The sequence below is a fragment of the Heterocephalus glaber genome, unplaced genomic scaffold (assembly GCF_053883595.1).
Source record: "Heterocephalus glaber isolate CG9 unplaced genomic scaffold, H.glaber_assembly_v1.0 deba00001497, whole genome shotgun sequence".
In the NCBI taxonomy this organism is placed as follows: domain Eukaryota; kingdom Metazoa; phylum Chordata; class Mammalia; order Rodentia; family Bathyergidae; genus Heterocephalus; species Heterocephalus glaber.
The window spans coordinates 27,939,244-27,950,991 of NW_028258320.1; the positions used below are offsets into that span (position 1 = coordinate 27,939,244).

The 11,748-nt window shown below is 34.5% G+C and overlaps 1 long non-coding RNA gene across 3 annotated transcripts in view; it reads left to right on the forward strand.

Annotated features, from left to right (window-relative positions):
* The window catches only part of LOC101723174 (uncharacterized), a 63,450-nt gene extending 52,571 nt beyond the window's left edge, over positions 1-10,879 (forward strand). For all 3 annotated transcript variants that reach the window (XR_015440339.1, XR_002387253.2, XR_015440340.1), the window contains one exon: positions 3,248-10,879. This is a non-coding gene — a long non-coding RNA (uncharacterized LOC101723174). The remainder of the gene's footprint in view (positions 1-3,247) is intronic.
* The last annotated feature ends 869 nt before the right edge of the window (positions 10,880-11,748 follow it).

Below are 11,748 nucleotides of genomic sequence, written 5' to 3' on the forward strand. Positions count from 1 at the left end.
AGAATTTTGGTTGACATATTTTTCTTTTCATCACTTCAATAATTTTGTTCCACTGTCTTCTGGCCCCCATTGCTTTGGAAGAGAAGTGGACATTCATTGAAATCATTGTTTCCAATGTTTATAAAGGCCATTCTACTCTGGTTGCTTTCAATACTTTCTGGATTCCTCCATTCTAGAATAATGCTCTCCTTTTCTCTCTCACACATACTTATGTTCTAGTGGCTATCATACTCCTGCATGTTGACCTCTGATTCTTCATGAGGGACATTATGGGGTTTTTTACTGGATTTCAGTCAATCCATGCAGTAGGTCTGCTGTGGATTTACCTCAGGCTAAAAACCTTTCTTCTCCTTGTTAATTCTTACTCAGTGACCAAAACTCAGCTTAGTCATTATCTTTTCTAAAACTGCTATAAATTAGTAAATTCAGTTAGATGATTGGTTGTGTCCAGGAATTTGGATATATTTCGCTGCATTTACCAGAAAATACTGGTACAGTGACTTGGGGAAAAAAACCTTTTTTTTAAATGTAATATGAAATACAGAGGTAGGCAATCCAAAACTAATACAGCCACTCAGATAGATCGTTAGGGACCTAGTTCTCTCTCTCTCTCTCCTCTTTTATCCAAAGTTCTTTATAGTCTCAAAATAAAATTTACATTTTTGTGCACTACATTCATTTTCCAAGTAAGCCGAAAAAAAAACCCCAAAAAACCAGGAACAATTATTGGGTCAACCACCTAAGCCTACTTTACTTGAGATTTGCTCATTTTAACTCTGAAAGATCTAAGTTCCATTAGTTGAAGTTAAAAAGAAATCATATGGGTTGTCGTCTATGGATTTTGTTTTTCATGCTCCCTCCAAATCCTATAATATTTTAAAAATTAGAGCCTACTCATCCTTATGTGGAGATGGGATCTGACCAAGCTGTAGCCACTACTTATATTCACAATTTTGGATTATTAGATATGGTTAGGTATCTTAGATCATGGCGTTAACAATCTTCTTGATTATCTCCAGAGAAAGCTATTCTAAAACTTATTTCTATAATTATTTTTAGGATCTTTTCCTAAGAATAGCTAAGATAAATATTGATATTATTCTTGATTATTTTACCAAGCTTTTAGAGTAGGAGTTCAGTATGCATGTTTCAAAACCAAGTATGTAAAATAAAAGGCAAAATCAAAATGCATTTTGATGAAAAGTTTTCAAAATGTAAGTGCTAACAGTAAAGTCAAATAAGCTCAAAGAAATCTCAGTGCTCTGATAGCATCAGTTAATAAAGCAATAAGTAACATAGATATGCTGAAATTAAAACACAGAATCATTTATATCTATATTAAGCACCCTAGAATAAAATGTAAGTGTTGATGTTTTAGAGAGGAACCATATGTATTTTATGAGGGTGGAGTTGTCTTTATCAAGTTGTTTCTGTTATCAAAAGAATTGGAATGTGTACAGCTAATTATCAATATTATTTATAGATTCCAAGGAAATAGTTTATTTATACCATGTTCATTAACTGATTCTCTTAAGGCATAAAATAGCATTTCATAGTGTTAAGTTCAGGATGTAGAGCTCTCTGATAACATAAGACCATATAATCTGGCCAGTAATTATGCAACATCTTCTTTATATAACTCAATACTGTATTGTGAAAGGACAATTATGTGTTTTGGGGGGATTTTTTTGGTACCGGGGATCGAACTCGGGACCTTGAACTCTCGAGGCAGGCACTGGAACCACTGAGCTAAATCCCCAGCCCTGAAAGGACAATTATGGATATATAGATATATAATATGGATATATATAATTATATATATAATTATTATTAAAAACACAAAGCAAATATAACAGCCAATGGCATTTTATTTTTTCTTGCCTCATTTTTCTCAGTTTTTTCATAAGCTAATGATCACAATAGGAAGAAAAGGGGCAAAGGGGAAGAGGAAGTCGGAGGGGTAGGGGAAAGGAAAGAGGGGAATGGAATTAATATGAGAAAATGAAAAAATGGAAACAAAGTCTTTGTAAATAGAGAGGGATGGAGGAGTTGAAGGGAGGGTAGGGGAAGGGGGAAAAATAAGAACCAAGAGAATATGTAAAGGTGCATATCTCCAATGATGCATGTCATTATGTTGTACACTTAAAATGTACCAATAAAAGGATATACAAAAAAAACCCCTAATGATCACAGAGAATGAACACTACTAAAGTAACTCTTACTTTTTAATCAAAACACTTGCCATGTATTTTCTCTTGGGCCTAAGTACTATTTTATACAAATGCCTCTCAGCCATGTTTCAGCGATGTAAAATGTGTTTTTCTGCAAATGAAATCAAGTAATTTATTTTAATACAAAATGTCCTTTGGAACAGAAATAAAGTAATTTTAGCACTATTCTCTGACCCCAATGTTCCTAAGGAGCTACTATTCTGACTTCAGTTTCCAAATTAATATAAGTAGGAATGTAACTGTCTTTCCTTAGGGCTTAAAAAATAAAACCTGTTAGAAAGCTTAGTTTATGTATGTGGGTATATCTGAAATGAATGTTGCTATTCTCAGTAAAAATGTGATTAATTGATGAGAAGAGAATTCCCAGTGATATAGCCTCATTGATAACATCTACTTCAAGTCTAGGCCATACTTTCCTCTAACAGTAAAGCCACAGCCTAGTTGAGGCCCTAGGAGCACTGTCTCTCCTCAGCTTATTAAGTTTAAGTCTGGAATTTAGTTCTTCCCTCCCAAATTCAAATCTCTCCTGTGCAAAATATTTTCAATAATATTTTGTCTCACCAATTATGGCTCTTAATCATCAAGCTCTACTTTGCTCAAATCCCCGTATTTTCTATTATGTATCTCTTAGTAAAAAGGAGAAATATCACCTAGAATCTACTTTATCAATTTTTTGCAGCTCAACATTGCTCAAATAGCAGAAATACTTTCTAGCAATTATGCTGGTATATTGCATGTTCAATTCTCAGTGTCCAACATGCAAAGGGTAGGTGATCTATCTATTACACTGAGTAAGCACAATGTTACAAAATCTCCTTTAATAAATGCTGGAGTTGAATCTTAAGTGTCCTCCAAAGGTCCATGATTAATAAAGGTTTGGCTGTCAGAGTGATGCTATTAGAGGTGGTGGAAACTTGGAGAACTGGGGCCTGGTGGGAAGTCTACAAGTCTTGTGGGGATGTCTGCAGAAGGATTGTGGAATCCTGGTTGCTTCCTTTCTCTCCTTTGCTTTTCAGGTATGAGATCAGTGGTTTTGCTCTGCCACCTATTCCTACCATGAGGGCTCAACACAGGCCTAAAACAACATGGATCAATTGACAAGAGACTAAAGCCTCCTAACTTTGAGTCAAAAGCAACCCTCTTGTCTTGATAAGGTGACTACCTGAAAGCTTACTGACGGTGAATTGTTGTTTGTGAAATTGCTACTCTATTAAGAATTTTATCATGTCTGACTTCATTAGAACTCTTATTTGGCTAGCTGCTAATGCAATCAGGATTTTATATTCTATCATTTTACATACAAGTGAATACTTAGTCTTCAGCCAACCATATTATTCCATAATTACCTCAGCAGCATAAAGCAGCCACCTCCCATGTATGATACCAAGAAGCCACACACAAAAAAACAACGCATAACACATATCTTTCCAGTATATATGGGAATATATATATATATATAAATATGTGAATATATATAATGTGAACTATACATATATTCACATTTTGAAGTCTATTCACATTTGCAACTCTAAGTAATGTCAAAGAAGGCATCTTTTCCCCCATAATACATGGAAGGGGTAGAAATTACGAAGAATGGAGGCAAGTAATGTCAGTGGAAAATATAAACTGGTGCAAACTTCAGTTTTACATACGTGCTTATAGGTTTATATTTGCTTTGTAGAGAGGGATTCTGAAGGACTCTGATTTAATTGATATGACCTCAAAGCTCAGCTTGAGTATATGATGAGTATTGAACAAATCATTATAGAATAAAATGATTGAAGAATAATTTTCTATGTTCTTTTAAAAAATGAATTCATGTGAGCTAAAGAGTACAGTGTACTAGCAGACAGTACAGTAGAAATGATACTGGAGATAACATCAAAAGAGCAGATCTGGATCTCTGGCATTTACTAGTTAGTGGTATAACTTACTACAGGTTACTTTACCTTCCTTTCTTCAAGGTCTAGTGACAAAAAATTAGGTGGGAGAAATTGTTTTATAAAACCTGAATATACACAAAGGTTAAATGGTATTTTAAAGCTAGAATAACTTATTTACTAGCACCTTCTTTGCATCTACTGACTTATTTCTGGCCAGAATCCAACCACGATATTATTTCCTATCATGTGCAATACATTGGTTTCCCAGGATACTCTATTCGTTTTGACAGTCAGGAAGATATGCCTAAGGAATGGACATTTCTAGAAATGCTATTGCATTTGACACTGTCTTTAAAAGATAGATCTCCAGGAACTAACATTTTAACCTGTGACTTTATATTATTTTCTAGTGATGACTTGCATTATAGAGCTGTGAGAAATAAACTTCTGTTTTTTAAGCCCCCATTGTATGATATTTTGTTATGTCAGCCTGAACTAATTAATGCATGAGTATTTCTGAGTATTAAAATATTTGTATTGATTAAATTAGTGATGCTAGGCCATGAAAACACTGAGTGTGGACACACACAGAATCTTTTTTTTTTAAATTTAATTTTATTGGTACATTTAGGTATACAATATAATGACATTTATCATTGGAAATTTGCACCTTTACATACTCTCGTGGTTCTTATTTTTTCCCCATTCCCCTGCCCTTCCTTCAACCACTCCATTCCTCCTTATTTACAAAGACTTTGTTTCAATTTTTTCATTTTCTAATATTAATTCCATTCCCTTCTTTCCTTTTCCCTACCCCTCCCATTTCCCTTCCCTTTTGCCCCTTTTCTTCCTATTTCACATTATCTATTATACCTTTTAGTTCATATTTACACTTTCAGTTTCTCACACTAGAGAAATTATTTAGTATTTACACATGTGTGTCCTATTTCATTTAAGAGTATCACCTCAACGTGCATCCATTTAGCTATAAGTATCTCTAATTTCTCATTTTTATGGCTGAGTAGTACTCCATTTTATTAAATAAAAACCACACCTTTTCTTTATCCAGTCTCCAGTTGATGCGCAATTGGGCTACTTCCAAGTTTCAGCTATTACAAGCTGATATGAGCATGGGTGCACATATATCACTGTGGTATAATTCTTTTAATTCTTTGGGGAAGATACCCAGCAGGGGAAAAGCTGGGTCAAATGGATCTTCCAGTCCTAGTTCTTTGAGGTATCTCTATACTGATTTCCATAGTGGTTGCACCAGTCTACACTCCCATCAGCACTGGAGCAGTCTTCCTCTTTCCCCACAGCCCTAGCAGCATTTCTTATTGGTTGATTTCATGATAGCAGCCATTCTTTCTGGGGTGAGGTGAAATCTCAGCATTGTTTTCATTTGTATCTCTCAAAAGACCGTGATGTTGAACATTTTTTCATATGTTTATTTGATATTTCTACTTCTTTGTCTGAGAAATGTCTGTTCATTTCAGATGCCCATTTTTGGATTGGGTCTTAAAATTGAGGATGTCTTATTTTTTTTAAATTTCTTTCTAGATTCTAGATAGTAAACCTTTGTCTGAGGAACAGCAGGTGAAAATTTTTTCCCACATTGTGGGTTGTCTCTTCACTCTGTTGGTGGTTTCTCTTGCTATGCAGAAGCTTTTTAGTAAGAAGAGATTCCACCTGTTGATGGTTTGTGCTAGTTCATGGGCAAATGAGGTTTTGTTCATAAAATCTTTTCCTACACCAATGTCTTCAAGAGTTCTACCTAATCTCTCTTCCAGCCAGTTCAGCATTTCTGTTTTAATATTTAGATCTTTAATCCATTTTGATTTTACCTTAATACATGGTGAGAGATATAGGTCTAGTTTTAATCTTTGGCAAGTTGAAACCCACTTTTTCCAGCACCATTTATTAAAGAGGCTCTTTCCTCTAATGAGGGTGTTTGGCTCCTTTGTGGAAGATTATGTGGCTGAGTGTGTCTGGAGTTGTTTCTGCATCTTCTCATCTTTTCCACTGGTCCTCAGGTCTGTTTCTTTGCCAGTACCATGCTGGGTTTTTTTGTGTTTTTTTTTTGTTTTTTTTTTTTATCACAGTAGCTTTGTAGTATCATTTCAAGTTGGGGATTGTGATACCCCCTTCCATGTCTCTGTTGTCTAGGATTGCTCTTGCTATTCTGGGTCTCTTCTTGTTCCAAATGAATTTTTGGATTGTTTTCTCAAGGTCTGTGAAGTATGCTGCTGGGATTTCAATTGGGATTGCATTGAATCTATATAGCAGTTTTGGAAGTATGGCCATTTTCACTATATTAATCCTTCCTACTCAGGAGCAAGGGATGTCTTACCATTGGGATGTCTTACCATTTTCTGATATCGTCTTCAATCTCTCTTTTCAGAGTGCTATAGTTTTCAGAGAAGCAGTCTTTGATTTCTTTTGTTAGGTTGATTCCTACGTATTTCAGGTTTTTGGATGCTATTGTGAAAGGGTTTGTTTGCCCTATTTCTCTCTCAGTGAGTCTGTCATTCGTGTAGAGGAAAGCTATTGATTTTTGTGTGTTGACCTTATATCCAGCTTCTGTACTGAATTTGGTTATTAAGGCTGGAAAACTTTTGGTGGAGTTCTTGGGGTCTTCTATATAGAGTGTCATGTCATCTGCAAATAATGACAATTTGACTTCTTCATTTCCTATCTTTATTCCTTTTATTTCTTTTTTTTTTTTTTTTTTTTTGGTACCAGGGATTGAACTCAGGGCCTTGCCCTTGCGAGGCAGGTGCCATATTCCTTTTATTTCTTTTTCTTGTCTAATTTCTGTGGTTAAAGTTTCAAAAAGTATATTGAACAGGACTGATGATAGTGGACATCCTTATCTTATTCCTGATTTTAGTATGAAAGATTTCAGTTTTTGATCATTTAGTATGATATTGGCTGTTGGGTTTTCATAGATGGCTTTTATCAGATTGATGTAGGGTCCATCTATTCCAATTTTTTGTAGGGTTTTTATCATAAATGCATGTTGGATTTTGTCAAATGCTTTTTCTGCATCTATTGAAATAATCATATGGTTTTTGTCCTTGGTTCTATTGATATAGTGTATTACATGGATTGATTTGCATATGTTGAACCATCCCTGCATCCCTAGGATAAATCCCACTTGGTCAGGGTGTATGATCTTTTTGATGATCTCTGTATTCTATTTCCCAATATCTTATTAAGGATTTTTGCATCTATGTTCATTAGTGAGATTGGCCTATAGTTCTCTTTTTCAGTTGGGTCTTTCTCTGCTTTGGGGATCAAGGTGATGCTTGCTTCCAGGAATGAATTTGAAAGTATTGCTTCCCTTTCAATTTCATTGAAGAATTTAAACAGTAGTGGCAGTAGTTCCTCTCTAAAGGTCTTGTAGAATTCAGCAGTGAAATCATCAGGACCTGGGCTTTTCTTAGTTGATAAGTTTTTAATTACGTTTTCAAGTTCATTGATTGATATTGGGTTGTTTAGAATTTTTAGTTCTTCTTCATTCAACTTTGGTAATTCATATGTATCTAGGAATCTGTCCATTTCTTCTGTGTTTTCCATCTTATTGGCATAATGTTTATTGAAGTAGGTATTGATGATCCTCTGGATTTCTGCTGGTTCTATTGTAATTTCATCCTTTTTATTCCTAATTGCACGGATTTGGGCCTTTTCTTTCCTTTTCCCGATAAGGTTGGCTAAGGGCTTGTCAATTTGGTTTATTATTTTGAAGAACCAACTCTTGGCTTCATTGATTTTTTGTATCGTTCTCTTAGTCTCCATTGCATTGATTTCTGTTCTGATCTTTATAATTTCCTCCCTTGTATGAGCTTTGGGTTTGTCTGTTCTTCTTTTTCTAGAAGCTTGAGGTTCAGCATCAGGTTGTTTAATTGGGCTCGCTCTGTTTTCCTAATATGAGTATTCACTGCTATGAATTTCCCTCATAAGACTTATAAATTAGGATATGTGGTATTGTCATTGTCATTTAATTGTAGGAACTGTCTGATTTCCTCTGTGACCCATTGGTTATTCTGGAATGTGTTGTTCAATTTCCATGTGTTTATGAAATTCTTGCAGTTTCTTTTGCTATTGATCTCCAATTTCATTGCACTATGGTCTGATAATATACAGGGGATAACTTTAATTCCTTTGCACTTACTTAAATATGTTCTATGAGTGAGTATGTGGTCTGTTTTGGAGAAAGACCCGTGTGCCGCTGAACAGAATGTATATTTTGATTTTGTGGGGTGGAACACTCTGTAAACATCTGTTAAGTTCATTTGTTGAAGAGTTTGATTGAGTTCTAATATTTTGGTGCTTATTTTTTGTCTTATTGATCTATTTGTGACAGTAGGGTATTGAGACGTATAGAATCTTATCATGGCTGCTTTGTTAGTTTCTTGGTTGACTGCATCTTTTGGATTACCTGAATTCAGCCGAATAGTTTTTTGTTTTATTTTGTTTCTGTATTTAAAACCTAGCTTTCTGTATCTCTCTCCTCCTTTCTCTCAGTGGTTCCAAGTAGTTGGCACAGTTGTTGTTATTAACTTGCTGAGAAACACAGATGCTATTTCCTAGTGTTCAGAAGCAACTGAGTCTTTATGCTCTTTTCATTTGTTTCTTTTCTCCCCTGTGGCATCAATGATACATGGTTGCCTTTCCGTTGTTTTGCCAAGGTTTATTTCCTCACCTTGCACTCTTTGTTCATTAGACAACCACAGAGCGTATGATAAATAGTCATTGGGAAAATAACATGTTAGACAGAAATGCAACAATGTGTTTCACAAAAATTGGATGTCATAGATGCATCGTGTCTAGAGTAGAACAATTTAACCATCCATTGTATGTAGGGGAAAAGCATATTTTTTAAGACATGGGAAAGCACCATTTAGCTTGCTTTATAGTTGTTTACTGGGCAAAAGAATGATTAAGTGTCCATTTGGCCACAATCCTAATGCCTTTCTTGTACAAGCTCATAAGACAGTGTATGTACTTCCTTAATAGCATGTAAGATACTGAAATTTTGTCTTTATCTTGCTGTGTTCTTCCTAGAGTACAATCTCCTTGAAGTCAGGCATTTCCTGAAGCTTGGTTTACCCATCCCATGGCTTGTAAAAGATTATCAGTTTACATTTGTCATAGTGCATTGCATAAAATGTTCAGCAAATCTATTTTTACTAAGCCAGCCAATATAATTCCTTAAACATTGGAAAAGCAGTATTTTCTTCTTTTGCTGCTCATACATCATGGCCTTCCATTTAATAGTACACATTAGATATTGTTCCACTCAATTAAATTGAGTGCATAGATAGGCTTTTAGAAAGAATGCAGATTTTTGAGCCAAAGTTGAAAAGAAGCAAAATTAATTTCTGGATTAATTTCATCAATGAGAAAGTTTGAAAAGTATCTTCTGGTTGAAGAAATTGAAGTGGTAAATCAAGAATATGAAAAACTAAAGCATAGTTAACAAGAGATTTGCCTTTCCTTGTGAGTAAAACAAGGCATGTGTCTAGATTAGACGTATATAGGACTAAGAAAATACAGAGATGAAATGCCAGGGTATCAGAGATCTAGAGAGAATTTTTTTCTGTCAAAGTGGGATGGTTTGCATTTATTTTTATGAAATCATATTTGGTAATTTTATATTTTTAAGACCTATTTTAATTCTTTATTCAGGATTCTTTTTTTAAAGAAAATTTAATGTTTCATCTTGATATAGTTTTAGATTAGATTTATAGAAGTGGTACAAAGATAGTACTGAAATATAGTATATCCTTCCCTCCACTCTCCCCAGTGTCAACATCTCACTTAACCACAGCACATGAATAAAAATAAAGAAATTAACACATTAATACTATTTATTTAAACCATAGACTTTATCCATATTTCCTCAGTTTTTACATTGAGAAACTATTTCTATTCCTGGTTCCAATCTAGTAATTCATTGTTCTTTAAATTTCACTTTTAAGTCTTCAGGTTTATACAATACAGAGTCCTTATATCAAATTGATTATATGTTGCGGCCTTTTCCTGATTTTAATTGTCTCTACTTCCTGTTTATTCTCCATGTCCAGGAGAGGTCTAAATCTCAATTCTAAATCTAAATTCTCAACCCCTTTCTTTCCTCTTTCTCTCTCCTCTGTCCTCCCGGTTCTACCCTCTGTTCCCTGTTCTCTCTGAAGACACCTTGCCTGTGACCAGACAAACAATATACACAAATAAATCAGCTGAAATGTACAATTTTCACTTTCCTTTCCTTAATTTGGGCCCTTAGAGAAAACACATTAGCAAAAGTTGTCAAGTCAATCTGACAGACCTGATAATGTTATATTTAATTTGTATCACAACATAAACAGAATGAAGCTTTTAATAATTGGGGGGGGTGTGGATTCAGTGGAAACTTCTTGCCCTTCCCAATCCTTACCATTTAACAATGTCATAACTATTTTGTGAAAAATAATTTTTTTCAGCTGAGCCATCATTAAATGAGAATAAAAGATTTTATCCTATTCTCTGTATGAGAGAACACTGTATTCCATAAATAAAACTTTAGCGTGTCCATGTCCATAAACCACTAAAATTATACATGGAAAATTTCATTTATAACTATGCCTTCCCCAAGGAAGAGGAGCCACAACTCTCATCAAATTCTTAAAAGTATCCTAGGAGTCCAAAAAGCTGAAAAAGCCATTTCTTTCAGGCCAGGAGTATGAGGACAACTACATCATCAGATAGTTTGACATCCAAATTTAGTGGAAAAATAAAAATACTTTATATAAAAACATATAAAATGTATAAAATACATTATAAAAATACTTATATTTAAAAAATACTTTATAAAAATATATAAAATACTTTAAATATCTTAAATTCACTAAGAAAATGTTCTTTATTCAGGATTTAGTTCTTCTATTCAGGATAATAATCTAGGAACTTAAAGTTCATTGTGATCTGTCTTTATTTTAATAACTTTTTCTACGCTTGTGTTCTTTTTTCAGATAAATTTTTTCTTTGTTCCCTTTACTTCCAGGATCCTTTTCAGCATGCTGTTATTCGTCTTGTCTCTGCCTTTCTCTGTTTCACAAGCCATTCTTTCATCCATTATTCTGAACCCTATTACTTTCACCAACAAGGCCACTTGCTGGGCATTTTTCCTCTGCCTCCTTCGTTCTCTTTCCTATACCTCTGCTTGCTTGAAGGAAGTGCTCTGGCTAATGAGTGTTGTTACCATAGGGACTGTCAGTTCCAACAGCATACCAAAAAACACAAGTCTGGGAAAAAAAATTAGCATGTCCCTTTTGTGGACTCTCTTTAAAAGAAACCTAGCCATGTCCCTGGGTAGAGTTAGAAATTTATAGCATGGAACTAAACTTAAGGAAAACACTCTTTTCATTTGAGAAGTCTTCCTTTACATAGTCATTGGAAGAGGAAGGGTAGAGGATGCTTAGGGGTAAGAAGAATGGGAATTTGCTTCTCACCATTCATATTTAGGCAAAATGCTCTCATACTGGTTCCCATAGTGTAAGATAATTTTATCTTATTCTAAGTCTGCTGAAAATTCTTCAGCCATTTTGCGATAAAATCCAAACTCCTTGGTGGAGCTTCCAAAGTTTCTAATG